Source organism: Rhinolophus ferrumequinum, chromosome 3 (genome assembly GCF_004115265.2).
Source record: "Rhinolophus ferrumequinum isolate MPI-CBG mRhiFer1 chromosome 3, mRhiFer1_v1.p, whole genome shotgun sequence".
Taxonomy (NCBI): domain Eukaryota; kingdom Metazoa; phylum Chordata; class Mammalia; order Chiroptera; family Rhinolophidae; genus Rhinolophus; species Rhinolophus ferrumequinum.
The window spans coordinates 63,023,948-63,050,195 of record NC_046286.1 but is presented as its reverse complement, the minus strand read 5'-3'; the positions used below and the strand labels follow the sequence as shown (position 1 = coordinate 63,050,195).

General features: G+C 37.8%; 1 pseudogene; it reads left to right on the top strand.

The window, feature by feature from the left end:
- Nucleotides 1-3,012: 3,012 nt before the first annotated feature.
- LOC117020680 (serine/arginine-rich splicing factor 6-like) lies at nt 3,013-4,587 on the top strand (annotated as a pseudogene).
- Nucleotides 4,588-26,248: the final 21,661 nt, after the last annotated feature.

The window sequence follows — 26,248 nt, the reverse complement described above, 5'->3', positions numbered from 1 at the left end:
ATCCTTTTCACTCAGTCTTTAAATGGCTTGTGATACAATTAACTACATCTTCCTCCTTAAAACAATTTTCTAGGCTTTTGCGACACCTTTTTTTTGGTTTTCCTTCTATATCTGGATATCCTTGCCAACAGTACAATGTCCTTGGCTTCTCCTCTGCCCTCTTTTCTTTGTGCACTTTCCCCCTAAATCACCTACTTCATCCACTCTATGGCTTTATGGCACATCCATATACTAATGACTTTCAAATCTCTCCCTCCAGCCCAGACATATTTGAATTCCAGACCTTTGGGACACTTGCCTACCTGACATTTACACTTGACTATCTAATAAGCACATCAAAGCAAACATGACTAAAAGAGATGTTCCTTTTCACAGCAAAACCTGCCCCCTTCCCACAAAAACAAATCCCTAGCTGTTTTCAACTCAAGCTCCCTGGCTGACCTTTCTGCCTCTACCCTGGCCTCCTTATGTTTTACCCTTCATGCAGCAACCATCTCATTAAATAGCAGGTGCTCGAGCCCAAAGTCATGTTTGATTCCACTCTTTCCTGAACTCCGACTACCAATCCCATCTATCATTAGCCTTTATGATGATACTTCTAAAACATTTCAAGAATTTATCTTCTGACTTCACTGCTATCACTACCCTAGTTCCGAGCACTAAAATTAGTTCTCTTGGACTACTGCAGTAGTTTTCTAACCACTTTCTCTGCCTTCTGTGATTTACCACAGAGCAGCCAGATGGATTTTTTAAACACAAATCCGATCACGACAATTCCTCTATTTTAATATCTTTAAAAGTTCCAATGGTTTCCCATCCCACTTAAAATAAAAATTCCTTACCTTAATCTTCAAACCCCGACATGATCTGGTCCCAGACTAATTCTTCTTCAAGCTCATCTCCACCAGGGGCACATTCTCCACCCTGTGCCCCAGCCACACTGACCTTTCTCCTTTTAGGTCCTTTTCATTTGTCTGAAATGCTCTTCCTCCTCCTCTTTGTATGACTTGTTCATTCATATCGCTTAGGTCTTAGCTCTGAGGTCACCTATGGTTGTGGGGCACAAGCTAAGCTCCTATAACAAAGGAATCCCCAAATATAGTAACTCAAAAAAGAGTAAAGTATGTTTCTCTCTCATATAACAGTCCAGAGGCAGGCAGGTTGTAAAGGGTGAGTGGACAGTTCTGCTCTGTGAGATCATTCAGGGACTTGGGTTCCTTCTAGCCTGTTATCATTGAATGCAATCTTCATTCACGTGATTGAAGCTGGGCCACATCTTGTCTCTATTCCAGCCTGAAAAATGGATAAAAGAAAGTGGAGAAAAAATCATTTCCTTATGAAAACAAGATCTGGAAATAGTAACGTCGGTTTTGCTCACTTAGTCACATGTTTACACCTAGCTACCAGGGAGGCTGGAAAATATGGTTACTACCTGGGTAGCTATTAGTTTAGTGCAAAAGTAATTGCGGGGTTCTGCAATTATTTTTAATCTTTTAAACCGCAATTACTTTCACACCAACCTAATAGTTGCCTGGTCAAAAGTTGGGTGATTCTATTACTAAAAGGAAAGAGGAAGAGAATGGGTGTGGGGGACAATTTACAGGCCTGCCACACCTTTCCTTACCACCTACTCTACAGTAGCGTTAGTCACTCCCTAACACACCATTCTGCTTTAATTTTCTGCATATTTTTTTCTTGTTCTCTTGTATTTACTTGTTGATTGTCAGCTCCCTCTTACACTCAATTAGACTTTAAGCTACATAAAAGCTTCTTTGTCTTTGCTCAATACTGTATAACATTGCCCAAAAAAGTATTTGACATAAGGTTGGATTCAATCTGTAGTAGTTGAGTAAATGAGTCTTTCAGTTCCCTCCTAATAGATACTACTCTTTCAAATTAACCTTGTCTCCCAACATTCCTTCAAAGTAACCTCCATTCCCTGTGCTATCAAAATCTTTTTCAATTTCCAGCATTAGCTACAATTCCACATAACATTCTCTAGGGCAATTCTCCAGCACACACTGTACTAGCTGTCTATTGCTGCTTAACAAATCACGCAAACTTAGCGGCCTAAAAAACACACACATTTATTATCTCATTACGTGTATCGTTCGGGAGTTTGCAAATGGCTTAGCTGGGTCCTCTACTTCAGGATCTCTCACAAGACTGCAGTCAAGGTATTGGGCTGTGATGCAGTCTCATCTCAAGGTTTGACTACGAAAGGATCTGCTTCCAGGCTCACATGGTTGTTGGCAGAATTCAGTTCCTTACAAGCTTTTGGACAGAGGGCCTCAGTACTTTGCCACATGGGCCTCTCCATAGGTCAGCTAACAACATAACAGCTTGTTTTGTCAAAGCCAGAAACAGAGAGAGTCGGTTAGTAAGACAGAAGTTGCAGTCTAATATAATCGTGGAAGTGGCATCCCAATACCTTTACACCTTTGCCATATTCTATTGCTTAAGAAGATTAGAAGGAAGTCACAAGTTCTGCCCACACGGAAGGGGAGTGGATTCCACCAGGGCATGAATACTGGGAGTTGGGGATCACTGAGGCCTAGTTTAGAACTTCTCGATCACACTCACTACCCTCTGGGAACTCCAAAAGCATTTGTAATTAAGACCACACTACCATTTAATAGCTTCATTGTTGGTTTAATCTGTCAACTAAATTGGAACATCTATATCTTTTATTTTGATATCCCATTCTCAAAACAAAGCACATACATACATTTTCATATATTTTTGGATTAAATTTAAAGTGACTGGGGGGGGGGGTTAGAGCTGGCTTTTTCCTGTTTGCAAAAGCCATTTGTTAAATTTTCAGAACTTCTAGGAGTCAGTTGATATCACATTGGTAGCTTGAAATTGGCCACAGTGGGAGTATTTACTTCAAGGAAATTGGTAAACTATACAATCAGGGCTCTCCATACCCGCCAAGAGGCAGTTGTTAAACATTTACTATTTAATGTTTAGTCCGGTTGTCACAAATCTGTCAATTGTGATGTTGAAAACATGGTTTTCTCTAATGTAAATGTGAGTTCCACCACCCAAAGTTGTTGTGAGACTCCATTGCGATTATGAGTAATGAAAGGGGTTTGGAAACTATAGAACAGCATACAAAGATAAGTTATTATTACTACTAAATGCAGAAGCAAAAGTACTGAAGAAAGGAAGAACACTGCAATGCCTGAGATATTTTACATTAAATTGTGAAACAAACGTACCCAGGTATAATCTGTCCCCAAAGCTGTTGACTTCTTTTGTGTGACCAATGTAGATACGAGGAGATATGCCAAAAGCGAAAATGCAGTTTTATTTGGAATGACTCCCGTTAATGTCCCATATTGTATTTCAACTTAACAGCATAGGGGAAAGACAAGCAACAGAAAAAAGTGTAACTAATAAGAGAGAATAACAAACTCAGAATATACCATTGTGTAGCTGGACTTGGCCGCCGCTGCAGTGGGAGGCACGTATTGCGGTTCTTTCGGTCCCGCAGCCGCACCAGGTTTCTGCTTGCGGTTGGCGGTTGGGACCGCCAGCCCTCCAGCCCCCTGCGGGTCGTGGACAAGCCGCGCCTACGCAGGACGGCTTAGCTACCACGTCCGGGCGAAAGACATACCGCACGTTTTCAGTGGCTATGGCCACCTCCTGGAAACAGACCTCAAAAATGGGTATGACTTGGTGAAGTTGCAGGACTCCTGAGACGCCGACCACGCCGTTTAGCTGAACCGCAAGGACCTCTGCGGCGAGGCCAACACTTGATTGTGGAGCAAGCCCGGGGCCGTGCCTTGATGGTGATGGCTACGCGATGGATCGAAGCCGGAGACAGCAGTCGGAGAACTTCTGGCAGAGACAAATATGGACCACCTCTTGGAACAGGATGCAGGCTTATTGTAGAAACTCTTTCTAGTTGTTGCAGTTGGTAAGATGTAAAGGATTTCAGGAGACAAGCAGGTGAAGCAACCTATTCAGATGCTCACAAAGAACGCACAAAGGCGTAATTGAGTTTTGGCTCCTACTCTGACATGAAGTATGCTTTGGCACTGCATGGTACAGAAATAACCGGCAGAAATATTAGGCTCATCGAAGATAAAACAAGAATGAGCCATAGGCAGGCTTACTCTGGAAGCAGATCAAGGTCATGGTCCAGAGAAGGTCACGAAGTAGGAGTCGCAGGAGCAGCGGTAGTAGATCGCAAAGTAGCTCAAAAAGTCGCTCCCGATCTAGGTCTTGGAGCAAAGGTCTATCACATTCTTGGTCAAAAGGCAGGAAATCTAGACCAAAGAGCAAATCTAAACCGAAGTCTGATCCTGGCTCCTGTTCGCATTCTCAAAGCAGATCTAAGGATGACAATGAGAAATCTCAAAGCAGGTCACGTTCTCGATCTCGTTCCCCCAAAGAAAATGGAAAAGGTGTTATAAAGTCAAAATCTAGATTAAGGAGTCAGTCTCGTTCCAATTCTCCCCTACCTGCTCCACTTTCAAAAGCTGATTCTGTGTCCCCTCCATCAAAAAGAACTTCAAGATCCCGTTCTAGATCCGATCAAAGTCAAGATCACCATCCAGATCGAGTTCCAGAGATTAACCCTGAACTCTGTGTTCTTTGCACACTAACTTGTTTTAAGGAACACTTTCCTACTTGCTTAGGCAGTTACTCTTCCATGTTTGTACTTTGCCTCTTCTGCAAGAAGAATCTCCTGAAACAAGGGCACACAGAAATTGACTTGTGGACAAATTTATTGAAAAAAACGAGAATCTAAAGAAATGGCGGCACGAAGACCCTTTTTCTTCTTTGAAGAATTAAGATAACTTTGATTATAGCTTTTGAGCTAAAATAACTTTTATAAAGATTAAGCTCATTTAGATATTTTTTCAAAAAGTATTTCAGTAGGTCTGCTGCAGAGATTTTATTTGTTTGCTTACTTTTAAATTAACCGTTTCAAGCTTTGGATATTTAAGGCTTTAGAAGGGGAACTCATTTTTCAATTATGTTGGCTTTTTAGAAGGGGAACTCATTTTTCAATTATGTAAAGGTTGACTTATGTAAGATTTCAGTAAAAGTTTGCTACCAAAAAAGAAAAGAGAAGAAAAGAAACTTAGACTATAACAAATTTACTAAAAGTGTTTCCTAGGATTAATTAAATATTTAACAGCAGATATAAAGTTAAAAATAAGAAAAGATAGACAATGAACTTGATGAATGAAAATGAACAATGCATTTATAAACAATATAGTTGACCATGTTCTGGCAAAATATGCAAACATAATTTTCTTAGTTGTTTTTATTAGTAATTAAATATTTAGTAATCAAAGAGTTTATAATGTGCTGTTTGCAAATTTAATGTGATTTATGAACATTTTCATTTTCAGTTTTTAAATATTTAAGTAGATAGCCTCTGAAGGTTTTTGTATTTCTATTTTCTTTTGAGACTATTTTTTACTGTTTTTGAGCTCTACTTTCCTATTTTGTTTTTCTATCATGATCTCAACTTATAGGCATTCTTTCATCTAGAGGATTGAAAAAACTAATTGTTTTTAATGTGTATAAAAGTATAAAGTAAATGCAAAAAAATCACAACTTAAAATTCTTTCCAGATACTTCAAAAAGCTATTTTTCTTTCAAAATGTATAATCTGTTAAAATTAAAGGCAATAAATGTATGAATTATGATTAATAGTCACAACTTTTGAGTTTACAATTACAAAAATATAGTTTTTAAATTTAATTTTTGAAAATTTAATGAAACCTATTAAATATTTTTATGAAAATTAAACTATCTGCAATGCTAGTATATGTCCATTTTGCTACTCATGTAGAGTCTGTATCATACTTCATGTATTGTCATGTCTATACCTAGGTATACACAAATTTAAGAATAATGTAAAAGTTTCAGTATTGCAAAATGTTTCTCAGTCACCATGCTCAACTGTTTGAAATTTTACCCTAATTTGTATCTCTGGTGTCCTGAGAGAAGCAAGAAAATGGACACCTGACACTAGGAAAAGATACTTCAGTAGGCCAAAAGCTATTGCATTCACAATGAGAAAAAGAATATGACAAGTTAATTATTATTATTATTTTTTCATCTAACAGCTTCTGCTATTCAAATCCGCCCCACATTCCAAAGGGAGGTCTTCCTTCTTTGTTAACAGCACTCTAAACCATAAACTTTTACGGCATTTGTATTCAGTGGCCTTTGTATTGTGGACATAGGGCAAGAGACATGGAGAAGTATTTCTCTGGGGTGTAATTGGTGTTATTTCCAGGAGTGGAGGTTTATGAGTCACACTATACCAGCAATGTGCCTGGATTTCAAGTGACAAGAGGTGCCCATGTGTTATTTAATAAATGCAATGTGGGGTCCAGTGCAGGGCCCTTCTGGGTTCCTGAGTTCACAGAACTGGTATTTCTGGACCACATTTTACAGCTGTGGTTTAAAGACCCAAAGCCCCAACTCTTCCCTAGTCTTCCTATGCCACTGGTAGACATAAAGTTTTCTTAGAGTAGAGATTTTTAATCTTTTGCGTCCCACCAGCCACTCCACCTCACAAAAGACTTGTCAGAATGAAATTTAAAAAGCCCACATTTTCCCAGGACAGATATTTACAGAAATGAAGTTATTGCATCTGTTGCTTATGGTAATTTTTTTATTTCATTTTATTTATTTGTTTTTCCAGGATCCATCAGCTCCAAGTCAAGTAGTTGTTTCAATCTAGTTGTGGAGGGCGCAGCTCACTCTGGCCCATGCAGGGATCGAATCTGCAACCCTGGTGTTATGAGCATCGTGCTTTAACCAACTGAGCTAACTGGCCGCCCCAGTTTTTAAGTGAAGTATTATGGAAAGTAAGTTTTATTGAATATTTAATTTACAAATTCTTAGGGAAAATTAGCCCTATTTTCCCCCTCTCCCCAGGTCTAATGTCTAATTGCAGAAAGCAGAATCAAGCTTGTATCTCCTAGAGTTTGGGGGCTTCTACCTGGAGTAGCTCCAGTGAAACACCTCTGTCTACATTGTAACGTTTGAGGCTCACTTTAAAAAAAGACAAAACAAAACTCAGCTTGGTCTTTCTACGGTTAGGACCATAAATCTAGAAGCCAAGTGCTTACCATCTGTTTTGAAGTGCTTAATGCTTAAGTATTAATAGCCAAGTATTAGATATTTGAAGAAAGCCTTCAACATTTAAAGACAGAGATCAAAGTAAACATAAGAAAGGAAACCACAGGAAACAGAAAAAAATGTAGGAAGTAGAAGTAAATTTCTAAGAAAAAAGACCATAATTATATTCCATAGTGAAAAGAGAAGATATTCTATCCATAAAAATAAAACCAACAAGAAAGAGCAGAATACTATATAAACAAGAAATGTTCAAAGAACAAATAAGAGTGCTTAGAAATTAAAAATAGGATAGCTTAGATTTTTTTTAAAAAGGTGGTAGATGTGCTTGCTTTGGCAGCACATATACTAAAAAGGTGGTAGATATATTTGAAGAAGTCTGTGAGAAAGTAGGACAAGCCAGAGATTAAAGATAGGAGAGAAAAGATTAGTTGATAAGTACAAGAGTTGATTAGTCCAAGAGTCCCCATTAACAAATAATAAGAGTTCTAGAAAGAAAGAAGAGAGAGAAGGTAATTATAAATAAATTAATTTAAAAAATATAATATTTCAGAAAAAAAGGACATTGATTGAAAGGGCTCATCAGTTGCCCCACATAAAGAATGTGAAAAAAAAAAAAAAAGACCCAAACCAAGGAACATAACATAATGATTAGACATTTATATATCTTATGAAACAACATTGGAAGCTTAAAGACAAAGGAGCAATACCTTCAAATTTTTGAGGAAAAAATATTCTTAACTGAGAACTCTATCCAGTGTCGGGCAGTACCTAGGTTTCTTTGATTTATTTGTTTAAAAATTGAGATATACTTGACATATAACGTTATGTTAGTGTCCGGTGTACAACATAATGATTCAATATTTGTATACATTGTGAAATGATCATCACAATAATCTGGCTACCATGCATCACCATACATAGTTACAATTTTTTTTCTTTTTTTTCTTGTGTTGAGGACTTTTAAGATTTACTCTCTTTCAACTTTCATGGATACAATACAGTATTATTAACTATGATCACCAGCTGTACATTAGTAACCAGGTTTCTTCATAGGCACTGTGCTAAACTGAATATACCATGTTTTATGCAGAGGGTATGTAAAAGCATATTGTCACTATAACTTATTATAACCTATAACAATTAAATAATAAAAGCAGGTGATCTTTACAAACTCTGAAAACTGAGGAGTAAAATGTGATTGTTTTGTTTTTATTACACATAGCATGGTATTACAATTAGAGAGATGGAACCAAAGTATTAAAGAATTGTCTAAGTTCTGTTCATGGCTTATTCTCTTATACTCTTGTTTGAGAAAGATACTAACTGGGATAATTGGAGCAATACATTATCATTATCAATGTGTTATCTCTCTTAGGATATCTTATGTGGAGTTGAACAACAAAAGCTATTCTGGCATCTGGAAACAGGTTATAGCTGGTCATTTAAAGCTTCCATTCATTTTAGAAGCTAGAAAGATAGTTGGGAACCAAGAACCCCTAGTATCCCCCTCCTTCCATTTTTAATAGACCAAGATATACCTCCAACACACAAAAATCCTGTTTTGTTTTGAAATAGGAGAATATGCTGATACAATTTGTCTCTTCTGCCATCCATAGCCTGAACTCCCAATTTGAAAGAGACTTTCAAACACCAACTGAGAAAGTCCAACTTCAACTGGTATCTGGGAACTTGAGATACTAATTGTTTCATCCCCACCCACATTCCCTCCTGAGAGACTCTGCCCTACCCACAGATCCAGGAAGGGGCAGCCATATTTGCATTAGACCTTGTATCCCCAGCCATGGTTGGGGGACCACGAAAGAACACCTAACCCAATCAGATTCTTTTGCTTGATTATTTGAACCCAGAGACCTAGACATTGAATCAGTAACTCTGTGGAGGACACTAGAGTTGTTAAGGTCAGGTAGACTCCAAATTGACAGCCATTTTTTGCTGTGTACATGCAAATAGACTGAGAAATTTGATCTTCAGAGGTAAGCCATAACCTCGATGTTCCCAAGGAAGTAGAAATCATACAGCCCTAGAGAAAGATGGAGAGAGAGAGTATTGGTCTGACAACTTTGACCATCTCTATATTTGTGTTTGGGATCCATGCGATGTTCCTCTGGACTTCTAATCACCCCCTTTTTACTTGACTTAATTTGGATAGCTTCCTTTTGCATGTAACTAAGAATCCCTGAATCAACAGTTTTAAAAAGCTTATTTTGGGCACACCATACTTCCATTTTTTTCATACCTTCGTGGAACCACATGGGCCCTACAGAGATCGTGTAATCTATTTTAAGTTGGTTGGGAATAGGGAAATGTCAGACAGGGGAGGACATTTCTTTGCAATATCATACAAAAGGGACACCTGGATCCTTGTAGTTATAGGGTGCTTATTAAGAGATGCTTAAAGGATTACCCTTTAAGATTCAGGCTGTTCTTCAGCAGTTCTGGTAGATGTTGGAAGAAACCAGATGATCAGTCACCTGATGAATAATCTATATAATTTGATGACATTTATTAATTTATAATTATTCAAACTGTACTGTGAGTAAATGTAATAAAATTATCACATCTATTATGGTGTGTTGTTTTAGTACTCTTTTGTAAAAATCTATTAAATTTCGCAGGTTCCTAACCATCAGTTTTTCTGTAGATTTAATACATGTAGTTACAGTGTTTTAAGTATACATGGACATTTTTAGACGTTTTTCATTTATTTTCTTGATCTCAGAATTCTTAACAATCTGGGGAAAAAAGGAATTTTGCAAGAACCAAAATGAATTAAAGTATCAACCTAGACAGACTTTATCTGCTAGAGAGACCAGATTCTAAAACAATAATGGGGAATTTGCAATGAAGAAAGTTATTGTTTAAAATCATAACCTTAATACACTTAGTAAATTAAAGTCTAGAAACAAGATGAAATTCTTCTTCATACATTGACATAATTAATGGGACTGATAATGCTTTGCGGGACAATACTCTCAGCTTCTTACCATCAGATATTGAAAACACTGCTTCACATCACACTCAAGGTATTTCCATTACATTATTTTGTTTGTTAAAAATGTACGATTACTTTTTTTGTGGGAATGGTGTTTTTTTCTTGGTCCCCTTGTTGAAACTTTATTTTAACACACTATATAGTATAGAGATCTCTGTTTGAGAGTGTCTCTGCTGAGAAATTATCAAAATAAAGAATTTTCAGCATGCACTTAGAATGTGGCAAGAACCTCCCCAGGCAGATTCATAAACATACCTAACCTTTGCATATTTTTACAGAACCAGTTTAGTATTACTTATTCAAAATCCACAAGTGTAGTTTTCAACTGAGCAAAAAGTTTATTGTATCGAATGTGTACATAGCATAAGATCAGGACTCTTCTGAGGACTATACATAAAATGCATGAAACTAGAAATTTATATATTTCAGTATAAACTCAACTAATGAATTTTATCCCACAGAATGTAAGAATTACAAAAATTTGAAGTATGGGAAATCCCATTAAGAATAGTAAAATAGATAACTATTTCTATGTGCAAACATCAGATAATTATGAGTACTTTGGTATCTGGTCATATCACAAAGTATGTACTTTTTAAGTAGTTTCCTCTTTAAATGACTTTCAAACTCTGAGATAATAAAAAGCATATGTTTATTTATGTCAGTCACAGTTTACAATCATTAAATCCTTATGAAAGTGAGGTAGATTAAAAGTGAAAATCATCATCATTTTAGATGAAAGGAACTAAATTATTTCTATCTTGGATAATTAAAAATTAGAATATTTTATGAGTTTAACTGTATATGACAATCAAACTCTTATCCACTCTGAATAGTGAAGTCCCAATACTGTTTATTTAGTTTCATACCTAAACGAAATGTGAAACTTTTCCATTCACTTTACTATTTCTACAACCTATTTCATATCTACCATTACTTTCACTTAGCCTTAAAAATAATATAATCTTTTCCTAAGACATACAATATTTGAGGAGGTAATTAATCACTTCAATTTATTTAATTATTACTTTAATTAATTTTCCAACGGCTATTTTAAAGCTTTTTTTTTTTTTTTTTTTTTTTAAGAAAGCAGTTATGTGAAAAAAGTGTTGCAGTAATTTTAGCTTAGCTTTGTCCAAATAGGCTTCTATTGATGTGTATACTTTATCTACCGGGAATTATAATTATCCTCAAGTGGTGTTTACTTTACCAACTCAGATTAATACTTATACCCAAGGAGTTACATAGGAGTGATCCCTTCCTTCTTTGTTCTCATTTATTTTCCTTTTCATGCCCCTGCTGACCCACATAAAAGTCAGTAGAAACTCATTTGAATTTAGGTCTCCCCTGTGAAGTAGTGTATTGCTTCACTGGACAAGGCTGTAACCCCGAATGTGAGACGGGGAGTATCAACGTTTCCCAACATCAATATCTTTAGCAATTAAGGTGTGGAAGAACCAGTGCTAAAGGACCCTATTCCAGTTAAACATGTTTCTGTTCTGCATCTTCCACTGTGCAGTAAACTCTAATATATATACATATACGAGTACTCCATGGGTGCCAAAAACATGTATATACACAACTTGTATTCATCTTTTGTTATTGGTATATATTGAGTATTACAATTTTAATACAGTTTTTTCCTTTCTTAAATATGTATACTTTTTGGGGGCACCCTCTGTATTATATATTAGACCTTCAAATAAAGAAAAGCTAAAAAGAAAAACAAAAACCAAAAGACATCTATAGACTCTGAAAATTCCTGGACATAAAGTATCAGTCACTGGCTTTTCCTTCACCCCTGCCAAGTTCCACAACCTCCTCTGAGCGGGTTTGCCAACAGGAGGTAAGAGAGGGGACAGGGAAATGTTGCTAAGTAACACATGGGAACCTTGTGCCGGTTCGCAATCCTTCCACAATATAATAAAAGGACTGCAATATTTTATAGATACAGAGAGGCAAAGTAGAGAATTCCCGAACCTTAATTGTTAGTTTCAAAAGGTCAGGTAGTTTAACAATGATATAGTTATATACTTATGAATGATATAAGTTATATACTTATGAATGATATACTTATGAATTTTCTTTGTCAGTCCTATTTTTTCCCCAGAACACTTTTAGATTTAGGTATCATCTTTATGAATTAATTAAATCATTCATTCATTCAACAACTATTCATTAAGTACCTATTTTGGCATTGTGTTGGGTCTTAAGTGTCAAAATTGAGATTCTTATACTGATATTGTGAGGTTTCCATATGAAATTTGTTACAAAAATGAAAAAGTATAGAGATTAAAATCAGCAATTCCTTGATTTCTTTGTTATTCTTGCATTTTAAAATGAGGCTAGAATGTGAGCTTTTATTTGATATGGCTATGGGTTACAAAACGTATTTCCTAATTGTTAGGGAAGGTGGGAGGAAGTCTAAACATGTATAGCTAGCTACATAACACCTATTAGAAACATTATGTTACAGAAGAATTTATCAGTTCCCTTTTAAATAAGAAGCTCTGTTTGACTTTTTACACATTTTATACACATTTTAAAAAGTCAACTATTGCCTAAAGTTAGCTGCACCTATTATTTACTTTTGCATATTCATGCCCTATTATATGTCTAGGATATCTTTCCTTTTTTTTTCCTGGAAAACTTAATATGCCTAAAATATCTGAACACAGCCCTGCCAAAATTAAAATTTTTTTTCCCCCTTCTTCCGCCTCCCCCCACTGGCCCATGTGGGAATCGAACTGGCGACCTCAGCATTAGAAGCACAGCGCTCCAACTACCTGAGCCACCAGGCTGGCCCCAAAATTAAAATTTTTAATATTGCCTCTTCTTTATTCTTTCTCTTCTCTTCTTCTGGAACTCTGATTTAACACATGTAGACCCTTTTACTCTGTCTTTCATAGCTTATAATCTTCCTTTCACATTTGCTCTGTATTATATTTGGAATAATTTCTTCAGATCTATTTTCCAACACACTCATTCAGTTTTCAGCTAAATATCTACTGATGTCTAACCCATCCATTAAAATTTTCACTTCAACAATTACAGGCATACCTGTCTTGTGCTTCACTTTATTGTACTTCACAGATACTGTGCTTTTTACAAATTAAAGGTAAGACCCTCCATCAGCAAAAAAATTACAGCTTGCTGAAGGCTTAGGTGATGGTTAGCATTTTTTGGCAATAAAGTATTTTTAATTAAGAGAGTACTTTTTTTAGGCATACAATGTTACACACCTAATAGACTACAGTATAGTGTAAATATAACGTTTGTATGCACTAGGAAACCAAAAGTTCATGTGACTCATTTCATTGTGATATTTTTGCTTTATTTCGGTGGCCTGGAACCAAATCTTCAATATCTCCTAAGTTATGCCTCTATATATTTATTTTCTAGAGGTCTTATGTAGGTCCTTTGCAAACTTGACTGGTCATTTTTTAATAGCCTCTTGTTTCTTGCTCAAATTTTCAATCTCATCTTTTATTTCTTTGAAGATAGTAAACATATGTATTTTATATTCTCTATCTAATAATTCTAATATCTGAAGTTTTTGTGATACTGCCTCTAATTTGTGGTACTTCATTTTCTTGACTAAAAGCTCATGGTTCCTTGATACATTATCTGTGGGAATTGTTTGAGGTCTGAGTTGAAGGGTGTTCTTCCAAAGAGGATTTTCTTTTGTTCATACTAGCTCTTTCAGGATAACATCAACCTAGGACCAATTTAAAATAAATGTTCGGCATAAGGTGTTTGGACCACCTAGGCATTAAGAACTGTGAAGGGTGTGAGATTTTACCTTGCCACAGTTAGCCTGCCATAATTTCATGGATTTTGGCAGAAGACACACTACCCTGGGGTCAGAGACCAAGGATAGGTTATTACTCAACACAATTGCAATAGCCAGAGAGTCAGCATTTGTGTTGGTTTCCCAAGTCCCACAAAGTGATCCAGGTGGCATTTATACATGCAGTGGGTTGCATTACAGGAAAGGAAGGCTGAACTAACAGAACACCGATATTTTATAATGCGCAGTAGGCATGCCTGCCTTTTAGAGAGAGAGAAAATTATGACTATATTCCAAGGCTATAAGCAAATCTGCCCTCTGGTCCAGAGGGAGACATTATCGTTCTCTTCCAAGACTGCTTACTACATAAACCATTGAAAATGCAGTCTGGAACAAAGACAGTTAGTGCCTCTGCTCACAAGATGTGCAGGAACTTGAAACTCATGAAGAATTGCCTCCTAACAATAGGCAATTTGAAATGGTCATGAACCCATGCTTGTGTTTGCAAATTATTACAGCTTATCTAGAGCCAAGGTCAAGATAGATTAGTTTTCTTGCTGTCCGCTGGTGTAGGGCAGGAGTTTTGTTTGTTTATTTGATGAGGGTATAGACTCTTGTGTCCTAGTGTGTGTGTGTGTGTGTGTGTGTGTGTGTGTGTGTGGTGGGGGGCGGTATGTATGTGAGGATCTATTAGACTCCCTACCATGTCTTTAATGAAAATCAAGCAGCAATCATTCAATATTTGTCAAAGAGATGAAAAGTGATTCAGGACTTGTTTTGGGTTGTGCTCTCAAAAGGAAGGGAGTGAGGGAAGCTGGGTGGGGTAGGGGAAAAAGTTACGTCAGGTTATGGTCTCAGCTGGAGACTAGCTTCAGCCTGATCCCGAGGGGAGTTCTGGAGTAAGACTTGCACCAAAAAGGTACTTCCTGCCTTGAGGAAAGGGTACCAAACTTTTATACCACAATCTCAGCTGGTCATTGGCTATGAGTTGCCTCTGGGAGGTGTTAAGTATCTTCTTGGATGAAACAATTCCCTTCGTTAAGGGAAATTCTCTAGACTCTAGAAAAAGGACAGCTGTGAACTTTTAGCCACCAACATTCACAGCGGTTCTGGGATGGGTACGTATACCTTAGGGAATATTGGTGGGTATAGTGACTTGGGTAGAGTCCCCCAAATTCATGTTTTTTCTTTAATTAAAGTTTATTATTTTTATTATTTTATTATTATTTTCTTTAATTAAAGTTTAATTAAAGACAATTGTTAGCAAAGTTACATAGATTTCAGGCGTACAATTCTGTGTTACATCATCTATAAATCCCATTTTGTGTTCACCACCCAGAGTCAGTTCTCCTTCCATCACCATATATTTGATCCCCCTTACCTTCATCTCCCACCCCGTCCCTCCTTACACTCTGGTAACCACTAAACTATTGTCTGTGTCTATGAGTTTTTGTTTCTCATTTGTCTTGATCTTTTGTTGTTTTTGGTTTATATACCACATATCAGTGAAATCATATGGTTCTCTGTTTTTTCTGTCTGACTTATTTCACTTAGCATTATAATCTCAAGATCCATCCATGTTGTTTCAAATGGTCCTATTTCATCTTTTCTTACCGCTGAATAGTATTCCATTGCGTATATATATCACAAATTCTTTATCCATTCATCTATCGAAGGACATTTTGATTGTTCAAATTCATGTTTAACTAGAACCTCAGATTATGACCTTGTTTGAAATTAGGGTCTTTGTAGATGTCATTAGTTAAGATGAGGTTCATGTGGTTCAGAACACACTACCCTAAAATATGGCAACTTTGCATACTGAATATTTTAGGCTGGAGGAGTTTGAGAAAACAGCAGAAGCAGGTCACTCTGACATGCACCCCAGCTTCTCCCCTGAAACAGCTCACTATATAAAAGGTGCCTTCCTTATACCTGGAGGAAAGCAGCATGCTTATCTCTGTAGACAAAGGGATGCTGAGAAGAATGTGAACCAACAGGCCTTGCTAAGTTTTCCCCAGTGTACTACACTTACCTCTTACTCTTTATCATATTCCTCCACAACTGTCCACTGTTCAACAAGGCTAGCATAGGAATACTCAGATCTAACTGTAGCTATGGGTCATCATTTCCTTATGAAGTTCTCCCGAGTCATGTGAAAGTTGTTTTCAGACCTACCTAGAGACTCTAAGAGGGTCAAGGAAAACTGTTTCCTCCCCTACAAGCTTATAGGAGATTAGGGTAGGCCAATAACTAGTGTCCTTATACGAGGAGAGCACACAGAGACACACACAGACAAGAAGACCATGTGAAGATGGAGGCGGAAATTGGAGTTATGTTGCCAAAAGCCAAGGAAGGCTTGCGGATAGCAGAAGCTGGAAGAACCATCTGTGGGAACAGGGCCCTACTGATAACCTTGATTTCAGACTTGTAGCCTCCAGAACTGTGACAGAATACATTTCTGTTGTTTTAAGCCAGCCAGTATGTGGTATTTTGTTACAGCAGTTCTAGGGAATTTATAAAGTAGGGCACTAGCTTTTTACCACAGCAGTTCTCAAAGTAAAGTCCATGGACTCCTGGACATTGCTAACACCTTTTCTGGGTGTCTTCAAGGTTAAAACTACTTTCATAATAATATTAAGACATTTTTTTCCTTCCCTTTTTTCCCAGCATTGACATTTGCATTACTGGTGCAAAAGAAATTAATGGTGGGTAAAATTGCTGGCATCTCAGCATGTATGAGACAGTGGCACCAAGCTGTACCAGCAATCATTGCATTCTTCACCACCACACACTCACAATAAAGAAAATGCCAGTTACACCCAGGAATGTCCTCAATGAAGCAGAAAAATTATTAGCTTTTTTATCTTTATTAAATTTATTGGGGTGACATTGGTTAGTAAAATTATACAGGTTTCAAGTGTACATTTCTATAATACATCATTAATATATTGCATTGTGCGTTCACCCCTCAGGGTCAGTTCTCCTTCTACCACCAAATATTTGACCCCTTTTACCTTTTATTAGCTTTATTAAATCTTGATCCTAGAGGACATATCTTCTTAGTATTCTGTGGGACAAGATGGGAAGGAAGCATAAAGCACTTCTTCTGCATACTGATGGCTATCTCAAGGAAAAGTACTTATGTAATCTTTGGAATTGTGAGCCGGAAGAGCCACTTTTTTCCCATAGACCATTCATTTTTACTTGAAAGAATGAAAACTATGTTTATTCAGACTGGGTATTTGGCATTTTCTTAGAAATGAATGAAGTGACACTGTTACTTCAAGGAAAAGAGTTCATGGTATTTGTTGCCTATCTTAACAGTTAAGCTTTCAAGTGAAAATGAAGATTTTGAAAAATTTACCTGACACCAAGAGCTTGTTATCTTCCCAATGCTTACATCTTTCTTGATGAGATCTGTGGTGATATTAACAGATAAGATTTTTTTTTTTTTAAACAGGACTTTATATTGGGGAACAGTGTGTACTTCCAGGACTTTTTTCCAAGTCAAGTCCTTTTTCAATCTTAGTTGTGGAGGGTGCTGTTCAGCTTCAAGTTGTTGTCTTTTCAGTCTTAGTTGTGGAGGGCACAGCTCAGCTCCAGATCCAGTTGCCGTTGCTAGTTACAGGGGGCACAGCCCACCATCCCTTGCGGGAGTCAAACCGGCACCCCTGTGGTTGAGAGGACGTGCTCCAACCAAGTGAGCTATCCGGGAGGCAGCTCAGCTCAAGGTGCCCAATTCAATCTTAGTTGCAGGGGGCGGAGTCCATCGTCCCTTGTGGAAACTCGAGGAGCTGAACCGGCAACCTTGTGGTTGTGAGCCTACTGGCCCATGTGGGAATCGAACCGGCAGCCTTCGGAGTTAGGAGCACAGAGCTCCAACTGCCTGAGCCACCGGGCCGCCCCAGATAAGATTTTTTTGATAATGGAATGTGTCAACATTTGGAAGATCTGAATAATTATTTTCCAAATGTCTAATATACGATATTACAAATGTGTAACTCCACAGTGGGACTGATCAACCTACAAATAAGAATCCATTCAAAGTTTAAGATACATCAATGGATTTGTAGGTAACAGTATGAATCTTTATTGCTATTGGTTTCAGATTCTATGTTATAACTATCCTTTAATAAATTACCACTTGTTGAGTTTTGATGTAGTATCAGAGAATAATATCCTTATAATTATCTGAAAGGACTATTAAAATACCCCTCCCCTTTTTAACTATACAGATACCTCCATAATGCTAGATTTTCTTCATAACAAAACATAATCAACCAAACAAAACAACCAAAACAACATATTGTAACAGAATGAATGCAGAAGTAGATAGGCAAATTTACCTGTATTCTATTAATCCAGATATAAAAATTAACAAATGTGTAAAACAATGAAATTCACTAATTTTATTTTTGTTTTAGAAAATAGTTTTTTTTTTTTTTAAATATAAGTAAGTTAGCAGGACACGGGGCACCAACCTACTCTGGGAGAGGCAAGAAAAGACTTTCTAGAGGAGATGATCCTGAGCTGAGCCTTAAACCATGAGAAAACAACTTGGTAAATTTCTTCAATAGACCTCCCTGACCTAGATTAGACTGTGTTAAGAGAAATTTTATCTCCATATTCAAACCTGACTTCCACATAGCTTATAAACTGGTTATGACTAAAGGCATAAGCATTAAAAATAGTCACGATTTTGCTTACTACTTCCATCACATATGCACTGAACTTGATTTGCAAGATTTGCAGCTTAGTTCTCTTCATGACTAATCCATTGGAAACAGGGCACACCCACCTTTCCTTTTGACATGAACAAACTGTTGATTATTTCAATGTGGTTCTCTACCTGTGTCAAATGAACTCAGTTTTTTAATATTTAGTTCAAACTTTTCAAATTCCTTTCTGGTATGTGATTAGGCCTTATTCATTTCTGTGTGGTATCATTTATTTGATTTTTGCTTAAAATCTAGGGCAGGCTGCACTCTGGTGTCAGGGAACAATTTGTCCTCTGTTGGGGCTAAGAAGTTTAAAGAATGAAAGGATGACTGGCAAAGTACTATTTGTGGATTTCAACTGTTTTCACTGTGTTTTTTTGAAAACATAATAAGCCAGAGAGATAAATAAAGTTCCTATGTAGTTCTGCTCCTCCTCAGAAGGAATTTGGTTTTATTTCTTCTCTGAATGAAAAAAACAAAAAAATGTCCCTCAGCTCTCTGAAATAAGCATCTGCCTGATAGCGGGACTGATCAAGCTACTTTGTTGTTACTTTGTAGTGCACTGTATTTACTGTATATTTGAGGACATCCTATATGTTCCCATATATGATCTACTAAAAAGTGACAATAAAAACAAAAACAAAACAAAAAGATCTTGAAATCTGTCTACAGAGAATATTAAGTTAATTTTTAAGGATCAGATTCATTCACCATGGTATGTTTTTTTGTCATTAGAGAAATACAGCTAAAAGATGAAGAAGTGTTTTAATAACATTCTTGTAGTTAGACTCTCCTTTAAGAAAAATAAAAATAAAAATAAAAAAGTCCAGTCTGGGGATGCCGAAGATTGCATCTCATTCCCACTGAATGTGGTGCGGGATGAGGGTAAGAACCATTTTCTTTCCTTTCTCAGGATGGCCCATCATTCAGTGACAGAGTTGAAGTTTGGGCACTAAGTGGGTTGAATAGAGTCCCCCCAAAATTCATGTCCACCTGGAACCTGAGAGTGTAATCTTATTTGGAAATAAGGTCTTTGTAGATGTACACAAGTTATAATGGTGTTATACTGAATTAGGGTGGGGCCTAAATCCAATATGACTGATATCCTTTTAAGAAGAGGGGAATTTGGATATAGGAGGTCTGACAATTAAGTTCACAAACTTGCCACCGTGCCCTTGCACTGGCAGCACTGTACAAGCACTGTACAAACAGCTCGGTAAGGTTTCATAACCTTGGTATATCAGTGTCTCACAACTGTGTCCATGTCAACATGTGGCGGTGTCTTGTTGAGTGGCGTTATTGTTGTTGCGTGTTTTCATGTGCCGTTGCGAGAATGTCTGGGCTTGAATTAGAGCAACAAACAAAATTAAATTTCTTGTTAAACTTGGCAAGAGTGGAAGTGAAATCAGGGACATGTTAGTTCAAGTTTATGGGGATAATGCCATGAAGGAAATGGCAGTGTACAAATGGATTAAACATTTCTCTGAGGGGAGAGAATGTGTCACTGATGAAGAGCAGTCAGGGCAGCCAGTAACGAGCAGAACTGACGAAAACATTGCAAAACTACGTTGAATCGTGTGTCAAAATCATTGGCTGACTGTGAGAAGCATAGCAGGCCAAGTAAACATCGATATAGAAAACAGGAAAATCTTAACTGAAAATCTTGGCATGAGAAACGTGTGTGCAAAAGTGGTCCCGAAGGATCTCACTGATGATCAACAGCAAAGGAGAGCTGAAGTTTGCCTTGATCTTTTGGAGAGGCAAGACGATGTTTTGGGCCATGTTATCACTGGTGAGGAAATGGGTGTACCAATATAACCCTGAAACAAAGCATCAACGTTCACAATGGAAGTCAGCCAATTCTCCATGACCAAAAAATTTCCATCATTCCAAATCAAGACTCAAAACGATGTTGCTAACCTTTTTTGACCTCAGAGGGATTATTCATTATGAATTTGTACCAACTGGACAAACACTTAACCAAGTTTACTATTTGGAAGTGCTGGAAAGGCTGCGTGAAAAAGTTAGACAAAAATGACCTGAACTTTTCACCAACAATTCATGGCTCTTGCATCACGACAATGCACCAGCTCACAGGGCCCTGCCTGTGAGGGAGTTTTTAGCCAGTAAACAAATAACTATTGGAACACCCTCCATACTCACCTGATCTGGCCCCCAGTGACTTCTCTCTTTACCCGAAGATAAAGGAAATATTGAAAGGAAGACATTTTGATGACATTCAGGACATCAAGGGTAATACGACAACGGCTCTGATGGTCATTCCAGAAAGAGTTCCAAAATTGCTTTGAAGGGTGGACTAGGTGCTGGCATCAGTGCATAGCTTCCCAAGGGGAGTACTTCGAAGGTGACCATAGTGATATTCAGCAATGAGGTATGTAGCACTTTTTCTAGGATGAGTTTGTAAACTTAATCGTCAAACCTCGTAGTCACAGATGGAAGAGGGACAGATGAAGAGAGAGGCAGAGATTGAAATTATGCTATCACATGTCAAGGAATGCCAAGGAAGCCACGAGAAGCTAGGAGAGGCACGGACCAGATTCTCCTTCTGAGTCCCCAGAAGGAACCAACCTTGTCTACTCTTGATGTCAGACTTCTGGCCTCCACAACTGTGAATCAATTCCTGTTGTTTTAAGCATGCAATTTGTGGTAATTTTCTACAACAGCCCTAGGACACTGATCCAGGCATCAAGCTCTTCCTATACCCTGTCAGCAGCAGGTGGGCATCTCTCCCTGAGTCTGGACTCAGTCAGGCAGAGGTCTGACTCTTAATCCCATTCTTCTTCTTCAGCTTCCCTGACACGGACTCTGTACTGAAGTGACCAGAATCTGTTTCCCCAACAGCCTTTGAGCTTAGATCATCCTTATGAAAAGGGGCTTCATCCTCAGACTTTTAATCAACGTTTAAACAGTCTGAATACACCTCCTAGAAAAGTAACAGGAATTTATATGGCAGTTAATGCTCTGAAATTTGATTGGCCAGAGAACTGTTACTGGTTGAGTGGAAAGAGCAAAGGAAGGAAGGCCTCTTATACACACTGAGACAATGAACATCGTCGGGGCAGTGGCATCTGTACCTTCTCTGTATTCCGTAAGCCCTGTGATTCTTCAATGCACTGAGAAGGGGGAACTAATGACTGATATAAACCAAATAGGAAGAAAAAGAAAGTAGAAGTAGTATTTCTAAAGTAGAGTGTAAGACAAAGAGGATGTCCCAGGGTCTCAGTGGGATCGTTTGTTCTTGATAAATGCCACTCTCCATACTTGGCAGTGCGGTCTTTGTCCTCTAGAGACCTGGGGTTAAATCCTGTCTCTGACTGTCACTGTCACTACCTACCTGTACAGACATTTTCCTCCTGGAGCCTCAGTTTTCTCATCTGTGAAATGGAGATAATACATACCTTCTTCATAGGATGGTTGTAAAGATCATATTAGCTAACTTATATAAAATGCTTAGGATTCAATAAACGTTAGCTCTTACTCTCACTCCTTACTTGCCAAAATCCACCCCCCCCAAACCATCATTCTTTCCTTAACGGCCCCTACCCTTACCCCCATTGCTTTTCTTCTCTGAATTTGGTCATGCTTCCCATGTCATACAGCCAAAATATTTTTATTATAATGATGTTAGGAATCTCAGCTTTTCAATTTCCCTTTCTTCATGCGTACCCAATCTTACTCTCCCCACCAACCCTCTGAAAAAGCTCTTCCCCTCTTTCTGTATGAAGCTATCCTATATTTGGAGCGTGTGCTCTTGGAGCTCCATATTTCAGCCCCAATATTTCCTATGGTTTCACTTTTTCTTTCTCCACCAGCTATTCTCCCTCAATATATGAAAAGTTCCCTCCTCCTATTAAAAAACAAAACAAAACAAAACAATGAAGTGAAACTCTGAACCTGTCTTGATAACGGTAACCACAATCCTATCTATCTGTCTCCTCCCTTTCTTATCTAAGCTTTTATTTTTTTTTGCATTTAAATTTTATTTACATTTCATGGATCAAAAAGGTATACAGTACAAATTCTCTCTCCTACCCCTAATTTGCAAGCAATGGTTCCCTTTCTTGAGCAGTTTCTTGTGCTCTTTTTAGAGGTAAGTATATGCATATACACGCAAATATGTATTTTTTTCTTTTGTATAAAAATGTTAGCATATTATAGACATTCTTCTCATTCTTGCTTTTTCTCACTTGAAAATATATCTTGGAGGTCTTTTCAGTACAATTTCCTCATTGTTTGGGTCTTCTGAAAAGCAGATGCTAAGATGGAATTAGACAGGAAAGAGACTTACTGGAGGAGATGCCTGTGAGGGAGAAAAAGAAGGGAAAAAAAGGAGGTAGCTGGTGGAGCTGTCAGATTATGGTACTGATCTGACTGACCCCTGTGAAGGAGAGAAGGAAGAAAGAAAGTTGGATAGGCAGTGACTCAGCCTGCAACATGATTCTAAGAAAGACTCAGATGGGTTTAAGCCTGAGGAGTCCTTAAAGCAAAGTCATTCCCATCAGAGTACTCCCACTCACATCTGGCAGGAATGGACCTGCCTTAGGATCCTGCTATGCTCAGTCATAGGCTGGGAGTAGCCATGGGGAGTGTGGGAGATTCAGAGCTTAGCGGCTGGGGCCTCCCTGCAGGGAGGAGAGCTGAAAGGCATATTTTATAGCCTTCACTTTATTTTTAGGGATGCATAATGATCCATTGATGGATGTCCCATAATTTATTTATCCAGTCCCCCTTCAATGAACATTTCTGTTGTTTCCAGTCCTTTCCTATCATAAACAATCCTCAGTGAGTAACCTTGAATTATATCATCTTGCACATGTGGGGAATACCACAGATTGGGCTCCTGGGGAAGCAGATCCTGAGATGGAGATTGACATGTAATCAGTGTATTAGAGAGTGTTAATAAACTGCACAATACCTTTGGAAGGGAAAGGAAGGAAGCAGGATCGGGGAGATTGAGAAGTTGGTCTGCAATGTATTCTCAGAGATGACCTCAGTCAACCCCGCAGGGAGTTCTGAAGATGGGATGATCCATCAGATTTGTCCTGAAGTACAGTGAGCAGTCTGGGCCTTTATATCTCTGCATTGATCAGCCATTGGATAGCGGCTGCTCTAGGAAAATGGCACGATCTAGGTGAGGTGGTGGCTCTTCAGCCAAGGCAATTCCTGAAAAGGACTGATAACTGACGGCTATGTGTAGCAGCACTCCCAGCAGCTTGGGAGGCAGTTGGAGGGTGGGGATGGGGGGGGATACATCCCTTAATCCTGAAGGGGGATCTGGAAGGCACATCACAACATCTACCACAGGAGTATAACCATAGGATACTACTATGTAATTTTGATGGACGTTGCCAAGATCAAAATCTAATGTATGAGGTCTGACAATTAAGTTCGCGAATTCATTCTAAAAAAAGTGCTACATACCTCATCGCTGAATCACTACGGTCACCTTCGAAGTACTCCCCTTGGGAAGCTATGCACTGACCCCAGTACCTAGTCCACCCTTCAAAGCAATTTTGGAACTCTTTTTCTGGAATGGCCATCAGAGCTGTCGTCGTATTACCCTTGGTGTCCTGAATGTCACCAAAATGTCTTCCTTTCAATATTTCCTTTATCTTCAGGTAAAGAAAGAAATCATTGGGGGCCAGAGCAGGTGAGTAGGGAGGGTGTTCCGATACAGTTATTTGTTTACTGGCTAAAAACTCCCTCACAGACACTGCCGTATAAGCTGGTCATTGGTGTGATGCAAGAGTCATGAATTGTTGGCGAAAAGTTCAGGTTGTTTTTGTCTAACTTTTTCACGCAGCCTTTTCAGCATTTCCAAATAGTAGACTTGGTTAACTGTCCAGTTGGTACAAATTCATAATGAATAATCCCTGTTATGTCAAAAAAGGTTAGCAACATCATTGCAACAAGTTTGCAAACTTAATTGTCAGACCTTGTATAATTTGGTATATATTTTGCGAATACTTCCACAGGCAATGTAGGAGAGTGTCTGTTTCCCCATTTCCTTGATAATACAGGATGTGGTCACATTTTTTGATTTCTTTAGTTAAGATTTTCATAGCCTATATTTGTTTTTTTACTAACACATTTGTTAATTTCCATTTAATCCCAAGTACATATTCATTAAGACCTGGCTTTGCAATTTACTAGCTGTCTCAGTTTGTTCATATGTAAAACAGGAATAATAATACATCAGATCTCCTAGGGATATTTTGAGGATATAATGAATGTAAAAACTCCTATTTAAAAATAGCAACCAACCAAAAAATATTCTCCACACCCCACCATTATACACTGATGATTTCCAAATCTATAAAACTTCTTATTAACACGTAAAAATGTTCATTTCCTTGTTACTTCTATCTTGATGCCCCACAGGTACTTCAAATTCAACACGTTCAAGCCAAACTCATCATCTCTCTCTTAAAAACTGCTTCTATTCCTTTATTTTTCTATCTTACGTTAAAGTAAAAAACCTCGAAGTCATTTTAGATTATTTTCTCTCCTTTAACCCTACATTTAATTAATCACCAGGTCCTGTTGAATTTGATTCATAAATAATTCTGGTATCTGCCCTTTTTTCATAATCAGCACTGCCACTCTACGGTTCAGATCTTTGTATTTTACAAGTATTAATTAATGCAAGTTTTTTTTTTTTTTACTGTACTTACCTGCCTCCATTCTATCCCAAACACTATTGTCTGAAGGATTTTTTTTTTAAAATACACAAAACTGATTGCATTACTCCTTAGCTCAAAAGTCCTTAATGACTTCCTACTGCCTACAGTATGATGAAATCTAAAACTTCTGCTTGATATACGTAGCTCTTCAAAATTTGCGCTCTGGATACCTGTCCAGTCTCTTCTTAGCCATCGTTTCCCCCTGCCTTAATCTGTAATATTCAAGTTAGTTGCGTTTCTCAGAATATATCATGTTCTCTCATGGTATATGTATGTGCTGGTTCTGCCTGAAATAATTCCCTGCTCCCCACTTCTCCACTTGTCCTCCAAACAAGGTTCTTTAAATTTTGGCTCAAACCTACCTCCTTTGTGAAGCCTAACCTCAGTCCTCTCGTAGTCCTCCTATTCTTCCATTTCTCATTGAATCTATAGTTTATTTTTGTTCACATGTTTATTTCCCCAATAGGTTTTATTTCCCTGATGGAAAAAGACCAATTTTCATCTTGTATTTCCTGCACTTACCATAGTTCCTGGAAATAAGAGAATCGCATATACTTCGTAATTAACTTCAAGATCTGAGGAGGTTTCCCAGGAAACTTACTGTTTTAGTAAATAAACGATCCTCCCACCTCTTCCCTCTAGTTTCCCAGGTTTTCTCAAACCTTGCAGACAAGTCACTACTCACTTTCCTTAAAACTTCAGGTAGAATTGACCATTTCCTCCTTGTGTTCCCACTGAACGTAGTATATAAATCCTATCGTAGCACCAATCATGTTTAAGATTGTATCCCAAGCATCTGACACTTTATGTCTGCAATAATGAATCAATGTTCACCATGATTAAGGGGACTTTTTTAAACATTCTAGGAGAACATCACCATTTTGTATACACCGTAAAAAAC